This window comes from Thermobia domestica, chromosome 6 (genome assembly GCF_964235325.1).
Source record: "Thermobia domestica chromosome 6, izTheDome1.hap1.1, whole genome shotgun sequence".
Lineage (NCBI taxonomy): Eukaryota > Metazoa > Arthropoda > Insecta > Zygentoma > Lepismatidae > Thermobia > Thermobia domestica.
In genome coordinates, this window is record NC_137459.1 from 46,758,526 (window position 1) to 46,771,041 (window position 12,516).

A 12,516-nucleotide genomic window follows, 5' to 3' on the forward strand; every position below is an offset into this window, starting at 1 on the left:
TTTAAAACTATGGTCTTATTAGCGCTTATTCCGACCTAGTCAGTGTCAGTGTAGTATGTTTATTTTGTGTAGTGTCATAATTCATGTGAGATGAATCAAGTAATCTTTTAGCAAAAGAATTAGGCCCACCAAGACTAGAGCTATCCATAAACCAAGTGTTCAAAGATAAAAATTGAACGTACAATAAACGTTTCAGTAAAAGCGTGTACGAAAATTATTAGATTATTAAAGCTATATATATATATATATATATATATATATATATATATATATATATATATATATATATATATATATATATATATATATATATATACAGTGGCGGATCCAAGGGGAGGGCTATAGCCCCCCCTTGACGCTCAGGTATACACTGAATAAAATGGGCTTCAATCCTGCTTTACACTGGATAAAACGGCAAAATATGGTTTAGCCCCTCCCTTGATCATATTCTGGATCCGTCCCTGTATATATATATATATATATATATATATATATATATATATATATATATATATATATATATATATATATATATATATATATATATATATATGACGCCCTAGTACGTAGGTATTTTGGATGTGCCCCACCACTTTTAAATTCCACGAGCCGCCACTGGTGTAAAGTATGGCTTACGTACGAACTGTGAGGTGAGAGCTGGAAAAGTGGGGATTCCCCATTGCAGCATCGGGGACCAATTCAAGGGAACACCGCCGGATATGGGTGTTGGTGCAGCGATTCCGCAACAAGCAGAGTACGCAGACGTTGCAGGGCCGAGAATCGCTGTAGGCCCTACAGAGTAGGCAACTGAGGCATGGAAGACATGGACAAAAGTAAGCATGCGTACAGGCAAACATGGACTGTATTTTCAAGGATGATACACTACAGCTCGTACTGGTGTCCGTGATGAATAAGTATCACAAAGAATGACACTAAAGGTTTCACAAGTCTTACAACAGTCTTACCTGTGGCAAAACTAAAGAAGATGCTCAAAATGGCGTCCACCACTCTGAACACAATCATTCAGACGTCGTCGCACAGACCGGCGCACACGTCGAAACGTGTCTGGTTCTTTCCGCAAAGCGTCACAAGCGGCTCGGACGTGTTGTTCCAACGTTTGGATATCGGTACCGGAGTAGCATAAACAACAGTTTTGAGATGCCCCCATAAATAGAAATCCAGAGGGTTTAAATCCGGCGACCGGGCAGGCCACTACATAGGACCGCCACGGCCGATCCACTTGCCCGGGAAAACAGTGTTCAAATAGTCACGCACGGGGCGAAAGAAATGCGTCGGGCACCATCGTGCATATACCACATACGTTGTCGTAAGACCAACGGCACATCCTCCAGAAGTGTAGGAAGTATCTCGCGCAAGAAGTTCAAATAGATAGGCCCAGTGAGTCGTTATGGAAGAACAACTGGTCCAATGAGATGGTCACCCAGAATCCCTGACCAAACGTTGATACGAAATTTGTGCTGGTGGCGGGCCTGTACCATTCCATGTGGATTATCCACAGACCACAGATGATTATTATGAAAATTCTGGATACCATTCCTTCCAAATTGGGCTTCATCTGTGAACAAAATGGACGAGAGAAAACCGACAGTTGTTGCTACCAAATGGAGAACTTGATTACAAAAGTCCAGCCTGGGAGGAAACTCCCCTGGCGATAGACCCTATACCCGTTGCAAATGATAGGGGTAAAAATTGTTGGCATGAAGGATCGACAACACCCTCTCATGACTGACATTATGCTGACGGGCAAGCTCCCTGGAACTTACACTCGGATCATCGAGCACATGTCGTAAAATATGTTCCTCGGCATGCACAGTGCGTTCCTCACGTGGTCTTCCCGTGTCATACATGGCAGGGTGAAACGTTCCGGTCTCACACAACCGACGAAACAGCGTTGCAAATGTTGTATGATGCGGTTGGCGTCTATTGGGATATCGATCGTTGTATAATCCGGCTGCCTGCCTACCATTTCCATGTGCTTCTCCATACACAAAAATCATCTCGGCCTGTTCCTGATTGGTGTAATGGGCCATTGTCACAACACACTACACTATGAACGTGATTCACAACACACAACGTAGTAGTTGCCCACTTCAACTTCACGGATGACTTTGACAGACAAGGTAGGTCTGCTCAATGGTGATGTATTGTCTGTTGGTTGTGCACTCAGTGTTTCTTCCGTGCTAACTCCTTGTGCATCGGAATGACCTGGACTGGCAACTTGGGGTCCTGTCGAGACAAATCAACGAAGTACGTATGTAGTGTGGTTTAGCCGTATGGTTGCTATGGCCCTCTGCTTGTGACCGTGCAATGTTCCCGAAAATAGTCAATGTTTTGCTGTCAGCAGTGTTCGAATAAACGAGGGGGTGCATGGGGAAATCACCCTCACGTAAAAGCTTATCCCCGGCTTATATCATGAAAATAACATAATATCCCTGGCAGGAATAATTAATACCACTGCATTGTTGTTTACCATCAGTACCTGGTGGTTATGGATCTTCACCACAGCGAAATGAAACTACCGCTAATTTTAAAGTTTTTTTTTAATAATATCTTGAAAACAAATAACATTATTGGAAAAACAAAAACATAGTGCACTAGATAATATTCTGCATGTGATACCGTTATCACAACTCACCTATCTTCTTTGAATGTGTCGCTATTTACACAACCCGCAAAAATGCTAAATCTTTCGGCAGTTACAAATGGAAAGCAGATAAGTGAGTTATGATGACGGTATCACATGCAGAATCATAATATCTAGCGCACTATGTATTTACTTTCCCAATATTTGTATTTATTTTGAACATATTACAGAAAAACTATAAAATTGGCGGTAGTTTAATTTTCGCTGTGGTGAACCCTTATGCAACCACACATAGCGAATATGACGTGTCCACCATTTCCTCTCTGTTTGAGATCTCGGCATGGTTACCAGGTGGGAAACCTATCCATTCACGCCTATTTTGACGTATCTTTACCTGACAGTTTATCCGGGAGTCCCTATGCTTTTTAGGGGAATCACTTGTGCACTAATTTCACGATTGCGACATACCCATCTTTGAATAGAGCAGGTTTCGTTCCTTTGAGGTGACCATACCGCCTTGCCTCTATCTTTCGAAATAGAGGAAATATAGCAAATAGAGGAGATATAGATTTAGAGCAAGTGTATTTTGCCCCGTTTTCGGCATCATGTAGCTCCGAAACTATGTGTCCTAGAGAAAAGTGCAAAAGGACTTTTTTTTCTTGTTTCGGTGTCGGGAATCACCTCCCGAATTTTGTCGGTGGAGTTTCCTATCACCCTGTATACATATGCATGCTTTGTAGTTATTACGATCTAAGTTTCCGGCAATAATGAAAAGTTGATCATTAGATGTCCCTGTTACCAACATTTCTGACATATTATCCATTCTAAATATAAGGAATTGTATACGACTGACATTTACAAAGACAGTAGCGATAACATACTGACAGAGTATAAATGCAAGAGGAACACGAGTCTAGCTACTTTTAGTACTATGCATAAGGCAACTCGTGAGTCACAAGGTAAGAAGAAATCTGAGACTGTACTTTATTACAACCAAACAAAATTTGGTGTCGTTGTCGTTGACCAAATGCTTCGGAAATGCTCTGTAAAATCACCCAGTAGAATGTGGCCGGTTCACGTGTTTTATAATGTGATAGATATAGCATGTCTCAAACCCTGGATTATTTATAAGGAAGTAACGGAAAGATATAAGAAGAAGACAATTCTGAGACAGCTCGCAGAATGTTTGACTAAAGCTGAGCATGTACAGATGTACAGGACAAGAGTGACAGTTTCTCGGATGATGATGAGCAACCACGGTTCAAGATGAGAAAACAATGCCAAGTTCTGCTACGTAATAGCAATAAAATTACAGGTGTGTGCAAGATAGTAAGAAGTGTGTCGGTAAAATCAGAAATCAAGTGTTATGTAAGAAATGTGTTTCTCATTGAGTGTTCTCTCTCTCTCTCAATTCGAAAGAGAGACTGCGAGAGAAAAGTGATTGGTTTATGTGTAAACTGTTTCCGTATAAAACGAAAACTGATTTCCATCACTACGCAATAGATATTCTGTGATGAGAATTTAATAGATTGAGAATTTATTCAAATATAGTTGTACTCTTATATTTAAAGAAATAGTTTCTTGCATATGACTGTTATAGTTCTGGAGACAATACAGGACATTGCGGTAATCTAAAACATTTATTTCCTTTGCAAAGTACCATTTTAAATACTTCAAAACTTAGTCTAAAATAAGTACACAGCGTTAAGATATTTTAAATTTATATTCCTTATTGTAGAAATACATAACATACTTATAGCACTGCAGTAAAAGTAAATTCTACTACCTAATATATTATGTAGAAATTTTTATTTGTAGTTACTTATTATGAAGTAATCAAACCATTCAAAATTATTAGTAGCAAATTGGAAATCGGATGTCATAAAATAATACCACAGAAGATATCCAATAAATTCCCAATAACCCGCTTCCACCTTCAAATATAATGTAGCGGTCAAATTGACCGCTTAGTTCTTAGTGGGGGTAAACTTTTCCAGTCCTTCTAGTGTTAAAGTACGTGAAACTGAATTTATTCACGTCTTTGTTAAACGTGAAATCATAAATAACCGTAAATCAAAGGGTCGAAATCAAAAATTAGAGGTTGGAGCTTATGCACTTTTATTGATATTGTAGCATTTTAATAGATAGATAAGTTTTCGGCATTACATAATTTTAAGCAGTATTGCAAATTTTAACAGATTTTACTATATCTCCAGAACGGTTTGAGATATCAAATTGCTGTAAACGGCATTGCAATCCTCGAATGTATTGAAAACCACCTATACAATTGGATGATGTTACTTACCTAAGCAGTTTCTCGAAACACAGGCTCTGAAAAACGAATTTTCAATCCCTTGTAACTGTTCGTATTCATTCGAAATTCGTCATATCATGGCCACAGTACTAGACACCAAAGTACTTTGGTGTGCATTGCCCTGTCTCATTTGCGTAATTACTATTGTAGAGAGCACCAAAATTTGTATGTTTGTGATACTGTCGCATCCTTAGTTTACAACACAATAAATGAATATTATAGGTTTTCGTTTAACATACAGATTTGAAATATGTAATATCCTGAGATGTAGCGCCATTGAAAACAAAAAAAATACATCTTTACGTAGTGTTGGTAACACTGTTAACTTTGTAGTATCACAGCATAAGCCAAACAATGTCCTCTGCTGATATTTGCACGGTAAAAGAAAATTTTAGCAGTTTTTTAAATTTTGTCCATTAGTTTAAAAGTTGCAAGAGCGTATCGAGACAAATTTACAGGACGTTAATACCGTCGAACTGTAACAGACAATTCCTCACATCAAAATACGATAAAAAGTTTATATGGACCTGCAGGGGGAAAATGCATAATTTCAGAGCTAGGGCTGCCCAAAATCGTTGAAAAACTAAATTTCAACATGCTCTATTTCGAATTCGAGAAAACATGGAGTGGCGGTCCATATTAACATAAAGGAAGTCATACATACATAATCCAAAATTGCATATTTCATCAGTGTGTAATGGGTGTGCAAGGTATATAAACTCTTAAGCAAAAATAAGGGAATGAGTGTTTCAGCGTTTTCGAAAGTTTCACTTCTACGGGGGGGGGGGGAACATTTTCGGAAACTGAAATGTTTCCCTTATTTTCAATTAAGAGTTTATAAATCAAATTTCACACCTTCAACTTAAGCGAATCCTCATATTAGACACTTCCTTAATAAAGGGAAAATTGGATGTTATAGAATTGACCCTAGTTTTCCCCCTTAAGAGCGGAATTTTTGAAAACTCTGAAACATGTTTTCCCATATTTCGATACAAACTGAACTCGAACCAGCTTTCGAATTAGTGAATTTTAACTCGATAATCAAGGTCACTCAACCCAAATCTGATATTAGTTTCTCTCTGTCTTTAAATTAGCTGCTAGGATGAATTTTTTAAAATGGAGAAAGCTAACCAAACGGAAAAGACCTGCTAGTTTCAGAGTAAGGATATTAAAAGTGGAATCATAAATTAAGGTAGCGATGTAGTCATGTCTCACGCTAAATTAAAACACAAAATAGATCAGTTGTATTATTCTTTATTATTCAATTTCCAGAAAGTGGCGGGTTCGATATCCACTAGGGATACAAATATTTCCACGTTAAACTAATAGTCCCAAACTTAAAGATCAAAATTCCCTCTGGACAGAACACTCCTTATCATTCCATTATTCGCATAATAATTCTTGTGCTAAGCATTGTGTTGTGTTACTAATATAAATTTGCAAGCGTCCGTATTGAATAATCAATTACTTTCCCCTACACGTTAGAAATACGTTTATTTCAGTAATTATCAACCGGACTGCCGCGACACATTTGTGAGTCTGAATGACTGATTAGAACCACGAAACTGAAGAAATTAATTGTCTGTAGATGTTGTTCTAACATGAGCACGGCGTTGAGAATTCTCGTGATTAGTTAGTTTTCTACCATGGAAAAAGTTCTGAAGATTATTGGCACTAACTAGCACAAATCTGTTGATGATTGCACTCTTTAGAGACACCTCTAAAAAGTTGCGATGATTCCTTGAGCCTAGAAACGAACCTAGGGACGTTAGGGTTGTCGCAAAACAAAAGTTTGAGAACCACTGGTTGGATTTACTGCAAATCTCGGTTATTCAACGCCAGATCGGTGATATTCCAGGAATAGTATGTGCTATGTGTGTAGTTAAGATATCATCCTGGAGAACGTCAGTCAAGATAATGAACAGTGGGTAATACCAATTCCGAGACATTAGCCACAAGACCACAGGATCAGGATTTACGGTTTAACGTTTTAATGTATACACAATTTACTCACGTTTCAACATTTTGGCCACTTTGAGTTTTTTTTTTTTTTTTTTTTTTTTTGGTGGTTGTAAGCTTGTTATGTCTGTTTCAGTTATAAAAAGCCATGCAATTTTAGGAGTACTGAACCATTTACACCTGACCGGAATCGTCAATTTACATTCAATTTGCAAGCCCTTTACGCAATTTTGGGCCGGACAGATCACTGGCGTGGCGTAACACTTTGACGATTGTTACCGGTTTTTGATATTACAAGTATCTCTAGTTTTTCAACATCAGAAAATTTAGTACTTTTTCCTTTTAGTGTAGCAACCATTTCAAACTATAGGCATTGGCATCAATTTTTTAGGTAGGGGTCAAATCTGACTTCATTTACCTTGATCTTTTTGAAAAATGTGGCTATTCAGTTTCTTCCATATTTTACTAGATAGAATCGAAACCGTCTCTCAATAATCTTAGATATTCTTCAAAGTCATCTATTTTCTTTCTACAGTAACTTACATAATGAATTTTCTTTTCTGAGATATTGAACAAGATTTCTTACTTTATCCTATAACATAAAACAGTTCAAGTAAAAAATTGAAGCCAAAACTTTGAAGGGTTTGATAGAATTTTGGTAGACGAACTCTGATTTGAGATCCCTTTTACCGATGTTTTCGTCGTGGATTTAAACAGTCCTAACAGTTCATCTTGTAAGCTATAAAGTACATCATTTATCCTATTTCTATAGTTCCACCTTGTGTTTGAGGCTGTTGGGGTACTTTTGTTGACTACATAATGCAGAGCATTTGTTCTTTTTGAAGACTTCGAGAAAAAAGACGCAAGTTAAGACATAGTTAAAAAAAGCTTACACTCTTTTGTACAATCAACGGACTTTTCTAAAACTAAATTAAGCCTATGGGCGTAACTATGAAAAAATTAGCCTTCTACCTCACCAACCATAACCGAAGCTCCAGCTTTTGTTTGAGCAACAAGTATTCCGTATTGAAAACTAGTCAGACTGTTAAACTACGGTATGATGAAGACGATTGCACAGTTCTTTTTCAAACACATCAAACTGCATCAAAGTGCAAATTCAACTACTAGACTAGAGCTGCAAGTTTGCTGAATAGAAAGTATTCTATATTAAATTAAAGACAAATTATTTTCAATTAGCATAAATCCTAAATAATAATAAGTATTCGAATTAGAAAGAGCACCGGAAACATTTCTACTTCTCTCTAACTATCATTACTATTCCCTCTTGATCTTGAAACAGTTCACATATAGCACAATATGTTTCATCGATGGGCATTCCTGTATATTTAATGACACGCTTCAGAGACTGACAATATCTTTGCTCTTTAAGGCACGAGACAACTACCATCTAATTTTTTCTAGCATTTAAACAGCAAGAAAATCTCAGTAAATAATAATAATAAATTCCCATAGCTCAAATTAACAGTCAATAAGAAACTTTGTTTTGAATCAAAGCAAACATTAAATCGGTTTGTTAGAATATCCTATGGAATATATTCTTCTTGTTCTCTATTGGTATATTATTCAAATCTAAAGGTAACATATTAATATACAAAGTCATGCGAAAATGATATTTTAACATATAAGTCATGCACTTTGGAACATACAGTCTCACCGTGGCAGGTGTTCAATGCTATTACTATGAAAAACCTGCTACTTATATTTGTCTGAAATTGTATACTGTTAAGACAATATAATAACCTTACGAATATGGAAATTACAGCCAAATTTCCGTTCTTGGAATGGGAAAGCAAACGAAACAGTATAGTAAAATCACTGCCAGCTCGATCCTATTTAGCGAGAGGAGAGCGGGTAAACATGCTGATGATATTCTAGATTCTCCTTGTTTTCACAGGGAACGTTCCTATTTTTTCCTGTTCCACTCAGCCGAACGGTAACATAAGGGCCATTCCCAAAGTCCAAATACGAGCGCGCAGGATACTTCTGGCTGGCTGAAAGGTACTTGTGAATAACCGCTATCGGGGTTCGCGTTACCAATGAAATCTGCGGTATCAACAACAATATATTCCTATTTGGCGCTGGCATGGTGTTCATTCACATTGTAAATGCGGCATAGGCCGTCTGAACTTTTTTTTTTTTAATAAAGAAAAGGAAAATATGTAAACATCTTCCCATGTTGATGATGAAATTTAGAGACATATGAAAACCACGGAAAACTGTCATATTTTTACCGTTACCGCCGGTAACAGCGGTAATATGCACTACACGCCCCTGGGACAGATGATGAAAAGATGGAATGAAGAGTGGGAGGAAACGGGAGAACCTTGAGAAAAGCCCTTAAAACGTTGTTTGTCCACCACAAAGCCCACACCACAGGAGCAGGAATCCAACTGACCACCCACAGCACTAGACGTGAGCTCTACCATTGAGCCACTAAGACCCTACAATGAATAGTTAAAGATCTCATTGTTACTGATAAAATTATGAATTTATGGTCTTTGGGAAATTTCACCATGAGCAAAATGTTGACAGGCCGCTCTCAGCTCTCGAAAGATTTTTGCACTAATGCCACATAATGTATTTTTTGTAACTTCTTTGTTGTTGTTGTTCTGTTTCTTCTACCGTTGGGTTTCTCTTTTTTGCAGAAACTCAGAATATGTTACTATTGTTTGTATACAAACCGAAGTATGATAGAAAACAATACTTGGTTCGATCCCCAGCCAAGAAAGTTTGTGATGGACAACATTCTGTCCGTGTTTTCTCGGGGTACTTCCGTTTCCTTCCACTTTCTCATTCTACCAATTCTTCCATCGCTCACTTGGTTTAAACATAGTCTCCCTTAGCCTAGAGGGCATAATCGTTAGACGTGAAACTAAAAGATTTCATTTTCACGTTTCTAACTACCTGGTTTTATTTTCAAGTGTGTCTTTCGAAGCCTTCTAAAATGTGTGCGCGTGAATGCTGCAAAATCTACTTAATATATCCAAAAACTACATTTAAATAATGGGTGCCTACTTGCGCTTACTTTCTTGGTAGTTTCTCTTGAATGGCAAGAGTGGGCCCTTCTTTTATTTAGGTACTTTGCAGCGTACCAGATGAAGTAGATATAATAGAAACATACTTGAAAAAGATGCTTCTTTACGGATAAATATCCAACTTGCTACATTGTGTTTAGCTACGAATTTTACACTACATAAACATTAATACTGCCCACTGTAGCTTTGAAAGTACGCATAATAGTAATTGATGAAGGCAATGATATTGCCGAAACTAACGTCTCCCCTCCCCACACATAGTCAGGAACAGACTTCAGTCCTCGACCTGGAGATCAGAAAGTCGCTCAGTAAAGTTGGCTGACAATCGAAGCGTAGTTATTATTAATTTTAAATCCTGTTGGGAATTGAATGAATTCTCCAACTGCAATTTCAGATAGGGTACTCAGTTAATAGTCACAGCAGAAAAAGCTGATACTAACACACTGAATTCTTTACCCTATTTATTATTTGAGTTAAAAACATTATACCATTCAATGTGTTTTAAATCTCTCTATACCTAGCCTAACAAAGAGAAAAAAATAGTCTGATACACAATGTTGGTAAGTGGTACTCATGAGCGCGTGAGAGTATGGGTTATATTCTATACGAAGATTTATTAGCTATAATCCAGTACAGGTTATTCAAAATATCCGCCACAGGCCCGTAATCACGTTGGTCAGTATCAATATCAGCACGCATCACTTCAAAATAAAACGGTGCTATTGCTCTTATAAGAGTACGCAGGGTACGCAATATGAGGACGTTGCCTCGATGAAACCTTGGCCTCCAATTTTCATCACAACATAGTCCACGGAGTTGTTGTGATGATGCCAAGCAGCCATTTATCCACCGTGAGGATAATATTGGAGCCACGTCTGGGTAGACGTCTTGTAGGCCGGAGCTAAATCCTGCTGGAAGACCCAGTGAGCATGACAGATTCAAATACAGGTGTCAGAACATCACATTGGTTCACAGCATGTGTTTTCAATCGTTTCACGTAAGTGAAAATGTCAATCCATCATATATGATTCTCAGCACACTGTCACCGCGGTAGCATGTTGCGCTCTAGAAGCAAAGTGTGTTTCTTGGACAATGATGCATGCGCCCGGTCATTTTGGGCGTTCAAGAACTTCTCAATGATAAAAGCTCTTTTGTTCCCAAAATTAGGTGTGAATCACGTATGAACCACTGAAGAAACTACAATGCTCCTATGACTCTGTTCGACCACAGCTGCGATCCTTTACGATATTTATGGGCCCGAATCACTAGATCCTCACGCAGTGTCCGGAACATGTTCTATGCAAACTCTGCTTTTGTACCAAATTTCCTAACATTCAGTTGTGCACATTTCTGACAGCCTGTGGAGATCTTACAGTATGTCAATGAACCGTACGAGTGGACGACTGCTAGTTATTATTCTATGGCCAGGCAATCCCGAGTGGGTGCATGAGATTGTATATGTCACTTGCTGTCTTACCTGCCTTATGGAGACCTACAAGTTCTATTGTGTTTGTATATGAGTACATCTGAAACAAACAGTGGCAGTTACGACAGTGTGTTCTCAAATCATCAAATGTGATACTACCTCCAGCTAATCTATTGAGTTCTGGCCAGTTACGATGGCATGAAGTTCATGTAAAAATACTTTTGTCTAGACTACAAATTACATCACAGCATCCAAAAATTGAAAATGAAATGAAATGAAATCTTTGTTTTACGTCCGACGGTTATGCCGGTTAGGCTAAAGGAGACGGTGATTATGAGAGATGAGTGAAATGGTGGAATGAAGAAAGTGGGAGGAAACGGGAGAACCCCGAGAAAACCCACGAGCACGGTGTTTGTCCACCACAAAGTTCACTTGGCGGGGGCTGGGATCGAACCCTAAGCACCAGAGGTGAACGCTCTACCACTGAGCCACCGCGCCCGCTGCATCCAAAAATTGTTACTGGGTATCGTACAAGGGCAAGTTGAAAAGTAAAGGGACTTTCGCGATTTTTCGCACTAGGGTTTGGTAATACTGCTAGTATCCAGCGCTAAATTAGTGTCGTCTGCAACACTTCTATGCAACGTGTCACTCTTATTCCCTCGTTAGTCGTTGGTGTGTAGCAGACCGTTAAACATGGCAGTTACATTGTCGATCTGCACCAAGGAGAAAATGAGGCTTTTTTTTTTTGCGGAAGATGTTAAACTTGCGGAAATTATTCGTCGAATGCAAGCGCAGTATGACGACAGGTGTTTATCGCGAAGCAAGATCTAGGAATGGATAGCGCGTTTCAAACAGGGAAGAACTACTTTATATGACGAAGAAAGATCGGGCAGGCCATCGACGTCAACGACTGAGGAACAATTTGAAAGTCGGTGAGGGACACGGGAGGCACAAAGGTTGGACATCTCTCGTAAATATCTGGCCCGTTATCGTCGCGAGGGGAGAGATCTTTACAGCAAATCGTTACTGTAGATGCAGAAGTCTTTGATGCGATGCAAAATTGGTTGCAGGTGCAACCGAAAAACTTTTTCTCGACGGAACCAAAGAACTTGTGAAACGTTGGGAAAAGTGTTTTGAAGTACAGGGAGATTATGTA